Raw genomic sequence first — 13,059 nt, forward strand, 5'->3', positions numbered from 1 at the left:
ATACTGTCATTTATTTTGTTTTTGTATTTTATAAACAAATTTTATTAAAACACAGATTTGTCTTTCCACAGACCCAAAGAGGCGGGATCATCAGATTTTGTCCCATATTTTAGACATGAGGGGCCATTTGGTGCAGCTGCATGTGTCCATGGACCATTTAATTTGTTTTTTGCACCATTAATATGTTTTTAATTTGTTTTTTTGTTATTTTATTTATTGACTCAAACATTAGCTCACAAGGTCAATCAATGTGTTTGCTTAGTTTTTTTTGGGGGGGGTTTTGAATTTGCATATGAAAATTCAAACAATGTTCCAGACTAAAATTTAAAAAAAAAAAAAAAAATGAGTGGTTTACCAGAAATTGTAGACATATTTTGTCAGTCCAAAAATTGGGAAAATTGACATTAACTCCATAATGTTTCGCTAGAATACCCTTATGTAGTTCTTTAGTTTCTTAAAAATTATAAATGCAACTCCCAAAATAGGAAAATAAAGAGGAAAAAAGGTTGTGCAAACGATGCCAACATGTTGTTAATTGTTAGGTTAAAAAGACAAAAATACCAACCCCCCCCAAAAACACTTGGAAAGTAATTTCAAAGGTACTGTCCATTTGTGAAAGGCTTTTGTGGTTTTTTCATGTAAAACAAAAAAAAATTATATTCAAAATTGTTTAATACACATTGGCTCACAAACCAAAAAATATACACACAAATTGATGTAAATCAAAATCAAGAACTGGTTGAAGATGGTGCATGCCAACATGTTGTCCAAAATCAGGTAAGAAACACATTTGTCCAGGTGTAAAGGTCATTTGTGAGTCATTATTGTCACAGGTGATCAATTTCAGGAAGTAAGCAGGTTGTTGTTTGGATTTTGAGAAAAAAAAAAAAGGTTAAAATTCAAAACATAAGATAGTTAACACACATAATTTTCCTTATTCCCAATGTCAACAAATGAAAAAAAAAGGAAAATCAAATACCAGAAAAAACGAGTAACTACCTCATCACGTATGGCCCCCCCTGACACTCTCCTCCGACCAACCTCAGGGGGGCCATCCTCAGGCAAGGCATCCTCTGGCTGCATTGGGACACCACTTCTTATGGTGATGTTGTGAAATATTCCACACAGGACCACAATTTTGGAAACCATAGCCGGCAAATACATGAGGTCGCCACCAGAGCGGTGGAGGCATCGAAATCGGCCTTTTAAAAGGCCAATGCAACACTCCACCACCTGCCTGGTGGCAGTAAGTGCGGAATTATACTGACTTTGTGGCCCTGGTGTAGGAACCAAATAAGGAGTGAGCAGCCAGGGCGTGCAAGGGTAACCACTGTCTCCTGTGAAAAAAAAAACATTCAGTACCATTTCTAAGTCAACAGTGTTTATTTTAAAAATTAAGGGTACCACTTACCCAGAAGCCACGCATCACCAGCTTGTAGGTTGTTTAATTTGTGCCAAAGCCCTGATCGCCGGATGACAAATGAATCATGTGCACTTCCTGGAAATTTGGCATTCAGGGACAGGATCTGGAGGGAGGCATCACATACCACCATTACATTCATTGAATGGAAATGTTTTTGGTTCCTAAATATTGCATCCAGCGCTGCTGGAGGCTGAAGTGGTATGTGAGTGCCATCCACAACCCCTATGATGTGTGGGAAGCCTGCAATTTTGAAAAATTTCTGCTTAACCACATTAAGGGACCCCATATCCAATGGCATATTAATAAAATGATGGAGGTGCTTAAATAGTGCATCCATTACCGCCCTCAGGATCCTTGAAAAGGAGGATTGGGAAATTCCAGCAACGATGCCAACTGTGGTCTGGAAGGATCCTGAGGCGCAAAAATGTAACACCAACATTAACTGCGTAAGTGGTGGTATTGCTGTTGGATTGTTAATTTGCCTTTCAAGATCACTCTCTATTAATGAAAGAGTGTCTTGGATGATTTGGGGTGGTAGGCAATAACGCCTTAAAACCACATCATCAGGCATTCCAAAAAGGGTGACATGTGTTCTCAATATCTGGGGCCTTGCACACCTACAATGCCTATGCCTAGGAGGATGTTCAGGTTGGTCAGGGTCGTGGACCATCGCCACTATAATTCGCCCAACATCAATCTGAACTGTTAGACAATGTAGTTATTTTTCCAACATTTAACAATGAGAAAATATACTTATCTTTTTTACACATTAAGAAGAATCTTACAGGGTTAGGCAGTGACATCTTGAAGTAAACCTACGATTTAGATTTTCCATAAAAATAATGTAAAAATTAACACAAAATAAAGACAGGCTAAGGCTAAAATATAAAAAATGTATGCACTACACAGATGATGTTGTTATTCTAGGATTGTACAAGAAAATTAAAATGTATGCTAAAGCCACAGACAGGAGATGAGCAAAATATATGCAATAGAGGTTACAAAATAACGCTAAATGGTACGCTAAAGCCACAGACAGGAGATGAGCAAAATATACGCAATAGAGGTTACAAAATAATGCTAAATGGTATGCTAAAGCCACAGACAGGAGATATATATACGCAATACATTTTGCATTTATTATGGAAAAAAAACCATTGGCCCAAAAATCCCAACTTTTACGTACACCTATCTGCATAGTGTGACCCCTTAAATAAACATGAAAAATTAATAAAAATAACAGGGTCTAATGTATGACAAAAAACACTTACCGCACAAAGACGATACCACCAAAATAAACGCGATCCACAACACCAAACGAAAAAAAAAACAAAACTAAAAAAAAACAAAGGAAACACGTATTAACATTAAAAAAGAATAAAATATATGCAAGTTAAAATCAACCCAAAAATCATTCAAAAAAACTTACCTCAACAAAAAAAAAATTTATGATAAAAAAACCCGCAAAAATGCAAAAGAAAATAAACAAACAACAGAAAACTCACCAAAAATCCACCAAACTCTTCGCAACCAACCACTACTCCGATTAACTCTCAAACTACAACCACTACAGACAACCCACCCCGAAACAAGGCCACAAAAAAGCCTTAAATAGACCGAACTTTCCCGCTCAAATCAATGACGCACAATAGATGCGCCCGTATAATGCACACGCATCTATAAAAACGTCACGAGAGCCCACAGTGGGTCAGCTGAATTCAAGGGTTTAATCATGTCCACTGAACAGCAGCAAAGCCAAAATCCAGGACCTCACAGTAAGTAGCTCCAAAATTAAAGTTACCACCCAAAAAAAATAAAATCATTTTTTTCTACATTTTTTGTAAGGTGTTGAGACTGACAATGAGGAGGCTGCGAGGCCTAGTACCCAGGCCAGGGCCAAACGCAAAAGGCAGCCACAATTCACAAGAAAGGAGATGGAGGCTTTGGTGCAAAAGTACATTGATAACCTGGCACAGGCACCCCGAAATATGGGTGCAATCCAGAGATGGAAACTGTGGGAGGAAATAGCCAGTGCTGTCAATGGGGTTGGTGATTTTGTCCATTCAACCAAAGCGGTCAAACGCCGGTACGTAAATGCTGTAACCTATTTCCAAATTTTTAAAAAATTAGGAACAAATCTAACCATACATTTTTAAACAACAGATGGAGCGACTTCAGATAACGGCTAAAACAAAAAATGGCTGATAGGGCTAGGCATGCAGGGGGGACAGGTGGTGGGCCAACCCCTGTGTCATTGGAGCTAACAGATTTGGAGGAGCTGGCACAGGGGTGTGTGAGGAAGAGGAGGTGTTTGGCGTGTCCAACATGGACACAGACATGCCAGACTTTGCGGCTCCACATGTTGCTGCAGGTAATTTAGTTAAAAATGATTGAAAAACTTGTTTAAGTAAATTTATAAATGTACTAATATTTGTATGATCTCTCTTTTTCACACAGGCACAGAAGAGGACGATTCTGCTCCAGAACTGAGGTTTGGCCTCAGTAGATCTGCTGGCTCCGCAGGGGAGGAAGCAGTATTTCCAGCTGGGGACCCTGTGGCGGACAGTCCAGGGCCTTCCCCCTCACAGGCAGTGGCCCTTCTCTCAGATCTCAATGAGAAAACGGATAACAACACCGAGATTCTGATGAGGATGGACACCAATCTGCTATGGGTGGCGGATGGCCTGGAGGAAAACACTGCGGCCAATGTCAGAATAGCTAATGCCCTGGAGCAGCTCGTCCGCCTGCGCATGTTGGAGCCAGCCTCCCTTCCTGCTGGAACATTAGGGCCCTCCACCTCTGGTGCAACATCGGCCATCCCTCCAAATGTGCCTATCCCTATGCCTAGGCCAGAGGAAACACCAGCTACCTCTGGCCAGGCATGCCGTACAACCAGACAGACAAAGTCATGCTCCCTCCAACATCAAGCCAAGCGAGGGGAAAAGGCATTGACAGCACTGGCTAAATCCCCCAAATTCCATTTCTGTGTTTGCCCCATATTTTTGCACCACAAAACCTCCCTCTCCTTTCTTGTGAATGTTTTTTTTTTTTAACATTACTTTCATTTTGGGATCTAAAAAAAAAAAAAAAAATTTGGCTAAAAAAAATCCACATTTCTACCAAAATGTGAACATTTAATTTTTGAAAAATAAAAATCCCTAAAAAAAAATTGTGGGTCAAATTCATTAGCAAATGGCTAAAAGGGACTGGAACAAACATACTTAAATACATAACAAAGGTCATATACTTAAAAAATGTTTAATTTAAAAAAACATAAGGTAACAGGTAAGTAAACAATAACACAAGCAAAGCAATTAGTAGCTGATTGTCTTTCTGTATTGTAACCAAAATGTTAAAAAAATTTATAAATAAAAAAAAAAGGTGTTAGGCTTTTTAAAACAAATAAATCTGACAACAACATGCGTACGGAATATAGCAAAAACATCATGTGATTGCTGTGATTTCCAAACACAAACAAATAGGAACACAACATGCGTTCCAAATTTAGCTAATAAATCATGGCCATTGCAAATCACTTTCTCGCAAGTGAACCAATTATTAGGTGATTGGTCTTGTGCCTTGTAAAAGAGAATAGCAAAGCATCCGATTCGCTAAGGGAGCTATGAAGAGACCATCGTCTTTGCGAGATCCAATACCCTACCAGAAGCTGAACGAGCAGTCATAATGGAAACTGGATCACACAGTGACATATCCAAAAGACCGTCCAAATTGGACGTTCGCACAAGATAATACATGTACGCCCAAAAAACGGCTTGACACGCCTGCGTTTTCTCATTTCCACCCCCGTTACCACCCATAAACGGAACATTCTGTCAATCAAATTACATAGGTCACTTCCTGTTCGCTGTGTATACGAGCGAACAACAAATTACCGCAATGATCCGGCCGCACCTGTGCAATGATAACCGGACGCATGCGTGGTTTAAAACAATCGAATGTGTACGAGCAAACGGCTGATTGCGTCCGGCTCTGAATCAGGCCCTGAATGCGTACAGTGAAAAAACATCTGTAAAATGAATGCGTTCAGTGAGGACACATCTGTAAAATAAATGCGTACAGTGAGGACATATCTATAAAATAAATGCGTACTGTGAGGACACATCTATAAAATAAATGCGTACAGTGAGGACACATTTGTAAAATGAATGCGTACAGAGAGGACACATCTGTAAAATGAATGCGTATTAACGATACTGGATCAGAACCTCTATACACACCTTCCTATACCTTCTAATGTCCTTCCTATACCTTCTAATGTCCTGCCTATACCTTCTAAGGATGACGCTAATTTGCGTACGCAGTCATACAGTAAATAAAGACTTAAGACTTGGAATCTGTGGTTCCAAAGCACAAGCATTATTCAAGTAAAAGTACAGTCAGTTACATGCAATTGATCCAGATACAATTTAGGCGCAAAGGAATTATACAACCCAAGTACCCAAGTACAGTATACATACGCAGCGCTTCCGGTACCAGGTGTTAGGCATCAGCAAGAAACCCCTTGTCTATCAGCATTTGGCACGAAGACTAAAAACCCAGTGTTGGAGCACACATATTTATACCCCCCAGGAATAGACAAAACAATAGAGACGTTTGTTGCTGATGCTATTGGTTCCCACGGAGGATCCATCTGTTATGGAGCATTTAACAGGCTGGTTCAAATAGACTCACCCAGCCTCTAACAACTGGGGGTCTCTGCCCTTCTGCACCCTGCAACATCATAACAGTTAATACATTTTGCTGCTTGAAGTCTCTGCGGTCCATAACTTGAGAATGCATGATGCGATCTCTCCACCGATATCACCGGAATACTGTGGAAAGAGTACGTATCAGTACAAAACCAAACACGGCTTTTTTAGCATGTATAAAACCTTAGTTATCAAATATCCTTATTTCGCAGCATTTATATTAACTGAACCAACTTAAATCTTATACCTTAAAGCTAATGGAACCTTGTAAGTGAATATGTAATATGTGAGTGTACAGGGTTTGATATGAAGACGCTAGTTAACTGGGGAGAGATGCATGCGCATTTAACTACTAAACAGTGTTTTTCTTATGCATTCGCTAATATGCGACTAGTTAACAGCGCTATTATGCGTATTATTGTGTATATGAGAAATGATGGAAGATGCAAACGCATGGTGCTATTAGTATTATCGCCACATGTACTAAAATGTGAGTTTATCTAAAATGGCGCATAGGTGGCCATTCGCAAAATGTCGTCTTGCCATCTCATTTCCAAGATGGCGTCTTGCGGCCAGTCGCAAGATGGCGTCGCTGCGATTCTATTTTAAACTGAAATTGTCTCAGCCAATTACTCAGCTTCAACAGTATAGAGAGGACACATCTGTAAAATGAATGCGTACAGTGAGGACACATTTGTAAAATGAATGCATAGTGAGGACACATCTATAAAATGAATGCGTACAGAGAGGACACATTTGTAAAATGAATGCGTACAGTGAGGACACATGTTAAAACGAATGCGTACAGTGAGGACACATGTTAAAATGAATGCGTACAGTGAGGACACATCTGCAAAATGAATGCGTTCAGTGAGGACACATCTGTAAAATGAATGCCTATAGTGAGGACACATCTGTAAAATGAATGCCTATAGTGAGGACACATCTGTAAAATGAATGCGTACAGTGAGGACACATCTGTAAAATGAATGCGTACAATGAGGACACATCTGTAAAATGAATGCGTACAGTGAGGACACATCTGTAAAATGAATGCCTATAGTGAGGACACATCTGTAAAATGAATGCGTACAGTGAGGACACATCTGTAAAATGAATGCGTACAGTGAGGACACATCTGTAAAATGAATGCCTATAGTGAGAACACATCTGTTAAATGAATGCGTACGGTGAAGAGCAGAACAAGGGGCCTGATTCAGAGCCGCTCGCGAGAGCACAGCGCTCGCAAGCGGCTTGATGTTTGGCCACTGCGCATGCACTGCATCCAGCGTGAGGACACATCTGTAAAATGAATGCGTACAGTGAAAAAACATCTGTAAAATGAATGCGTTCAGTGAGGACACATCTGTAAAATGAATGCGTACAGAGTGAACACATGTGTAAAATTAATGTGTACAGAGTGGACACATGTGTAAAATGAATGCGTACAGTGAAAAAACATCTGTAAAATTAATGCGTACAGTGAGGACACATCTGTAAAATGAATGCGTACAGAGTGGACACATGTGTAAAATGAATGCGTACAGAGTGGACACGTGTAAAATGAATGCGTACAGAGAGGACACATTTGTAAAATGAATTCGTACAGAGTGGACACATGTGTAAAATGAATGCGTACAGTGAGGACACATGTGTAAAATGAATGCGTACAGTGAGGACACATCTGTAAAATGAATGCGTATAGTGAGGACACATCTGTAAAATGAATGCATATAGTGAGGACACATCTGTAAAATGAATGCGTACAGAGTGGACACATGTGTAAAATGAATGCGTACAGTGAGGACACATTTGCAAAATGAATGCGTACAGTGAGGACACATCTGTAAAATGAATGCCTATAGTGAGGACACATCTGTAAAATGAATGCGTACGGTGAAGAGCAGAACAAGGGGCCTGATTCAGAGCCGCTCGCGAGAGCACAGCGCTCACAAGCGGCTTGATGTTTGGCCACTGCGCTTGCACCGCATCCAGCGTGAGGACACATCTGTAAAATGAATGCGTACAGTGAAAAAACATCTGTAAAATGAATGCGTACAGTGAGGACACATGTGTAAAATGAATGCGTTCAGTGAGGACACATCTGTAAAATGAAAGCATTCAGTGAGGACACATGTGTAAAATGAATGCGTTCAGTGAGGACACATCTGTAAAATGAAAGCATTCAGTAAGGACACATGTGTAAAATTAATGCGTTCCGTGAGGACACATCTGTAAAATTAATGCGTACAGTGAGGACACATCTGTAAAATGAATGCATAGAGAGAGGACACATTTGTAAAACAAATGCGTACAGTGAGGACACATCTGTAAAATGAATGCGTACAGTGAGGACACATCTGTAAAATGAATGCATATAGTGAGGACACATCTGTAAAATGAATGCGTAGAGAGAGGACACATCTGTAAAATGAATGCGTACAGTGAGGACACATCTGTAAAATGAATGCGTACAGTGAGGACACATCTGTAAAATGAATGCGTACAGTGAGGACACATCTGTAAAATGAATGCATACAGTGAGGACACATCTGTAAAATGAATGCGTACAGAGTGGACACATGTGTAAAATGAATGCGTACAGAGTGGACACGTGTAAAATGAATGCGTACAGAGAGGACACATTTGTAAAATGAATTCGTACAGAGTGGACACATGTGTAAAATGAATGCGTACAGTGAGGACACATGTGTAAAATGAATGCGTACAGTGAGGACACATCTGTAAAATGAATGCGTATAGTGAGGACACATCTGTAAAATGAATGCATATAGTGAGGACACATCTGTAAAATGAATGCGTACAGAGTGGACACATGTGTAAAATGAATGCGTACAGTGAGGACACATTTGCAAAATGAATGCGTACAGTGAGGACACATCTGTAAAATGAATGCCTATAGTGAGGACACATCTGTAAAATGAATGCGTACGGTGAAGAGCAGAACAAGGGGCCTGATTCAGAGCCGCTCGCGAGAGCACAGCGCTCACAAGCGGCTTGATGTTTGGCCACTGCGCTTGCACCGCATCCAGCGTGAGGACACATCTGTAAAATGAATGCGTACAGTGAAAAAACATCTGTAAAATGAATGCGTACAGTGAGGACACATGTGTAAAATGAATGCGTTCAGTGAGGACACATCTGTAAAATGAAAGCGTTCAGTGAGGACACATGTGTAAAATGAATGCATTCAGTAAGGACACATGTGTAAAATTAATGCGTTCAGTGAGGACACATCTGTAAAATTAATGCGTACAGTGAGGACACATCTGTAAAATGAATGCATAGAGAGAGGACACATTTGTAAAACGAATGCGTACAGTGAGGACACATCTGTAAAATGAATGCGTACAGTGAGGACACATCTGTAAAATGAATGCATATAGTGAGGACACATCTGTAAAATGAATGCGTAGAGAGAGGACACATCTGTAAAATGAATGCGTACAGTGAGGACACATCTGTAAAATGAATGCGTACAGTGAGGACACATCTGTAAAATGAATGCGTACAGTGAGGACACAATTGTAAAATGAATGCGTAGAGAGAGGACACATGTGTAAAATGAATGCGTACAGAGAGGACACATCTGTAAAATGAATGGATACAGTGAGGACACATGTTTAAATGAATGCGTACAGTGAGGACACATCTGTAAAATTAATGCGTACAGTGAGGACACATCTGTAAAATTAATGCGTACAGTGAGGACACATCTGTAAAATGAATGCCTATAGTGAGGACACATCTGTAAAATGATAGCGTACGGTGAAGAGCAGAACAAGGGGCCTGATTCAGAGCCGCTCGTGAGAGCACAGTGCTCGCAAGCGGCTTGATGTTTGGCCACTGCGCATGCACCGCATCCAGCGTGCACATGTGCGAGCTCCGCCGAGCGACTGTACTTCAGTCACTGCGAGGCTCGCTACAAGATGGGGGGCCGTCGATGTTGAGTGACAGGTCACCCTGTTTTGTAGGCGGATAGGGGGGGCGGCTGCACAAACGCAGGCGTTCCCTTAGGAATGCCTGGCATTTGTGGGAGGACCTACTGACTTCACTAGTGATGTCAGTAGTGGACTACCTGCTCTATTAGAGCAGGGAGTCCACTCGGGCTTTCGGCAGCCAAGATCCTACCCCAGGGTCTCGTTGCAAGCCCGATGATCGCGATAATCACGACGGCCTCCAGTCCGCTCGCACAAGCTGTGAGCGGCCTGGAGTAAAAAACAAAAATGCCCACAGACCCAGTGAGCTGCCTGCGGCAGCGAGCAGGTCTGAATCAGGGCCAAGGTCCACAAGAATGGCTGCTTCCAACAAGGACAAAAGAGACAGAAATCCATAATGCCACATTCCAATTAGAAATCAAGTTCTTAATACTATAGATTTTTATTTCACTGTCTGGTAATATTATTGGACATTTGTAGAAAAGGCCATGATGCACAATGTAGAGTTGAATTTGACATTGTCCTGGGTTATGCCCATTTTTAAAGCATGTTCTGAATATTGATGACTCTATTGTTTAAACTATTTTAGATTTTTCATAGATAACATGATATGAGTGAAAGTTTAAAATATGTGAATTTTGTGTAATATCTATGAATATAAGAATTCTGTATACACTAGGGGGTAAATTTACTAAGAATCGAATCTGGTCGATTTTTTGTTTACAACTTGATTAGCATCACTGAATCTCTGGTGATTTGAGGCTCCTGAAACTCACAAATTAACTAAGAAGTGAGTTTAGCTGAGAGTGAGATGGGCGATGGTGAAGCAGATCGAGATATCTCCCCCGAGTTGCAAGTTTTGAAGGCGATTACCCAAGATTACAGTGTTTTCTCTCTACAAAACTCTCCCGAACAAGCAGCCTGCACATATCAGTGAGATATGTGAAGGCTGCTTGTGTGTTGTAGCTGTACAAAATGGGTTAAATGTAAAAAAAAAATTCCGTAGGGTCCCCTCCCAAAAGCATAACCAGCCCTAGACTGCACAGCCAGTCCTGGTTCCTGATATTACAGGGAACAATATGTGTAGGGTTCCCCCATAATTTAGGAACCAGCACCTGGCTGCAGGGCCTGACGTGGTTTTAAATACAGGGGGGAAAAAATGCGTAGGGGTAGTAACCCTATATTTAAAACCAGCACCGGACCAAAACTGACCTTTTTTTGTAATGCCACAGCCAGGTGACCCTAACACCCCAAGCCGGTCAGCCCAAGCCGGAGATCTCAAGGGAGGTGGGGACCACCCCAAGAAGGTGTTCCTACTCTCCCGAAACCCCAGGCTTGGGCTGAAACCCGAGGCTCTTCCCCACACCCCTGGGCTGTGGGTACAGGGGTAATAATGTGTTAAATAGTTATAAACTATTGTATTTTACAGTGGGACTACAGGTGCCAGCATGTCTGCCCTTTTGCACTTGTGGAACTACAAGTGCCAGCAGGCGGCCGGCATCCATACCCCCACTATAAAATAAATATTTTAAAAAAGACAGAACACAGAAAACTTTATTACACATCTACTTACTACACTCACACATACTTACCTGTGCCAGCTGGTCGGTCCACTTCTCCCATGTAAAATCCATTTGGAGTACCTGGAATAAAGATCCTATACACACCTCCATCCTCGCGCTGCTTTCCGTAGCATCCAGGGGACTTGGAAACATAACAAATCGAGTAACCGTACCCATACACTTACCAATACTTTGTGAACGCCAGCTGATGGGCCTCCTCTGGAAATCCCACGGCCCGCCAGCCAATCAGAGGCCACTCATATGCTAGTTACCACGTCTCTATATCTCTAGGAGTGCTCCAACAGTACAATTCTGGACCCATCCAAACAGTATCAGAATGAACACTCTGGCACAAACTGCATGGGTTACGAATTTTCAGTCGGTATAGCCTGGATGCGTCCAAGGTTAACAACCATCCAAAATAAACAGCATCTGACATGGGCCAAACAGCATCATCACTGGACGATTTAGTAGTGGAGATGCATCATATGGTCTGATGAATCCAGATTTTGCTTATATTCCAATGACGGCCACTCCAGAGTCATGAGGAGGGCTGGGGATGCATTCCAACCAGACTGTGTCCAACAAGCTGTGCAGAAAGGAGGTGGAAGTGTCATGTTTTGGGGGTGTATTTCGAGTGCTGGAGCTGTACCCTTGGAACAAGTGTCCAATCACATGAAGGTGGTGGACTATGTGACATTGCTGGATCATGCGGTTTTGCCATTTGTCCAGTTTCTGAAAGATTAAGACCAACTTGTGGATACACTGTTTCAGGATGATAACTGTACTGTCCATCGCGCTAAAATTTTACAGCATTGGTTGCAGAGTACCAGACTGACGTGCCACATCTCACATGGCTCTCCAATTTGCCAGGTTTCAATGTTATTGAGAAAATTTGGGACATGTTGGAACTGGCAGTGAAGAAGAAACACAAACACCCTCCGAATTTGGCTGCATTGAAGAACCATTTGGTCATGGAATGGGTGCAATGCGATATTAATGTGATCCAGAGTCATATATATAGCCTGCCTTGGGGCTGTCATTAGCAGGTGGTGATGTAACGCCATATTAACGTCTAATTTGAGCATTCCATATAATTTGTCCGGTGTGTATATATATATATATATATATATATATATATATATGTATATATATGTATATATATATATATATATATATATATATATGTATATATATATATATATATATATATATTAATATAACAAATCCATTTTATTTTCAGCTGACGCTAAATCCAATTCTTCCTGAATAAAGTATATGCAGTCATTGTGAAGGGGTTACAAAGCACTTTTTTTTCCAGGGTCCTGAACCATATGGTAATTGTCATGACCAGTTATGGTTATCTTTACACTTGGAGGTTTCAATGCAATTTCAGCTTAGGTTCT

Source organism: Taudactylus pleione, unplaced genomic scaffold (genome assembly GCF_031769625.1).
Source record: "Taudactylus pleione unplaced genomic scaffold, aTauple2 ptg000006l, whole genome shotgun sequence".
NCBI classification, from domain to species: Eukaryota; Metazoa; Chordata; class Amphibia; order Anura; family Myobatrachidae; genus Taudactylus; species Taudactylus pleione.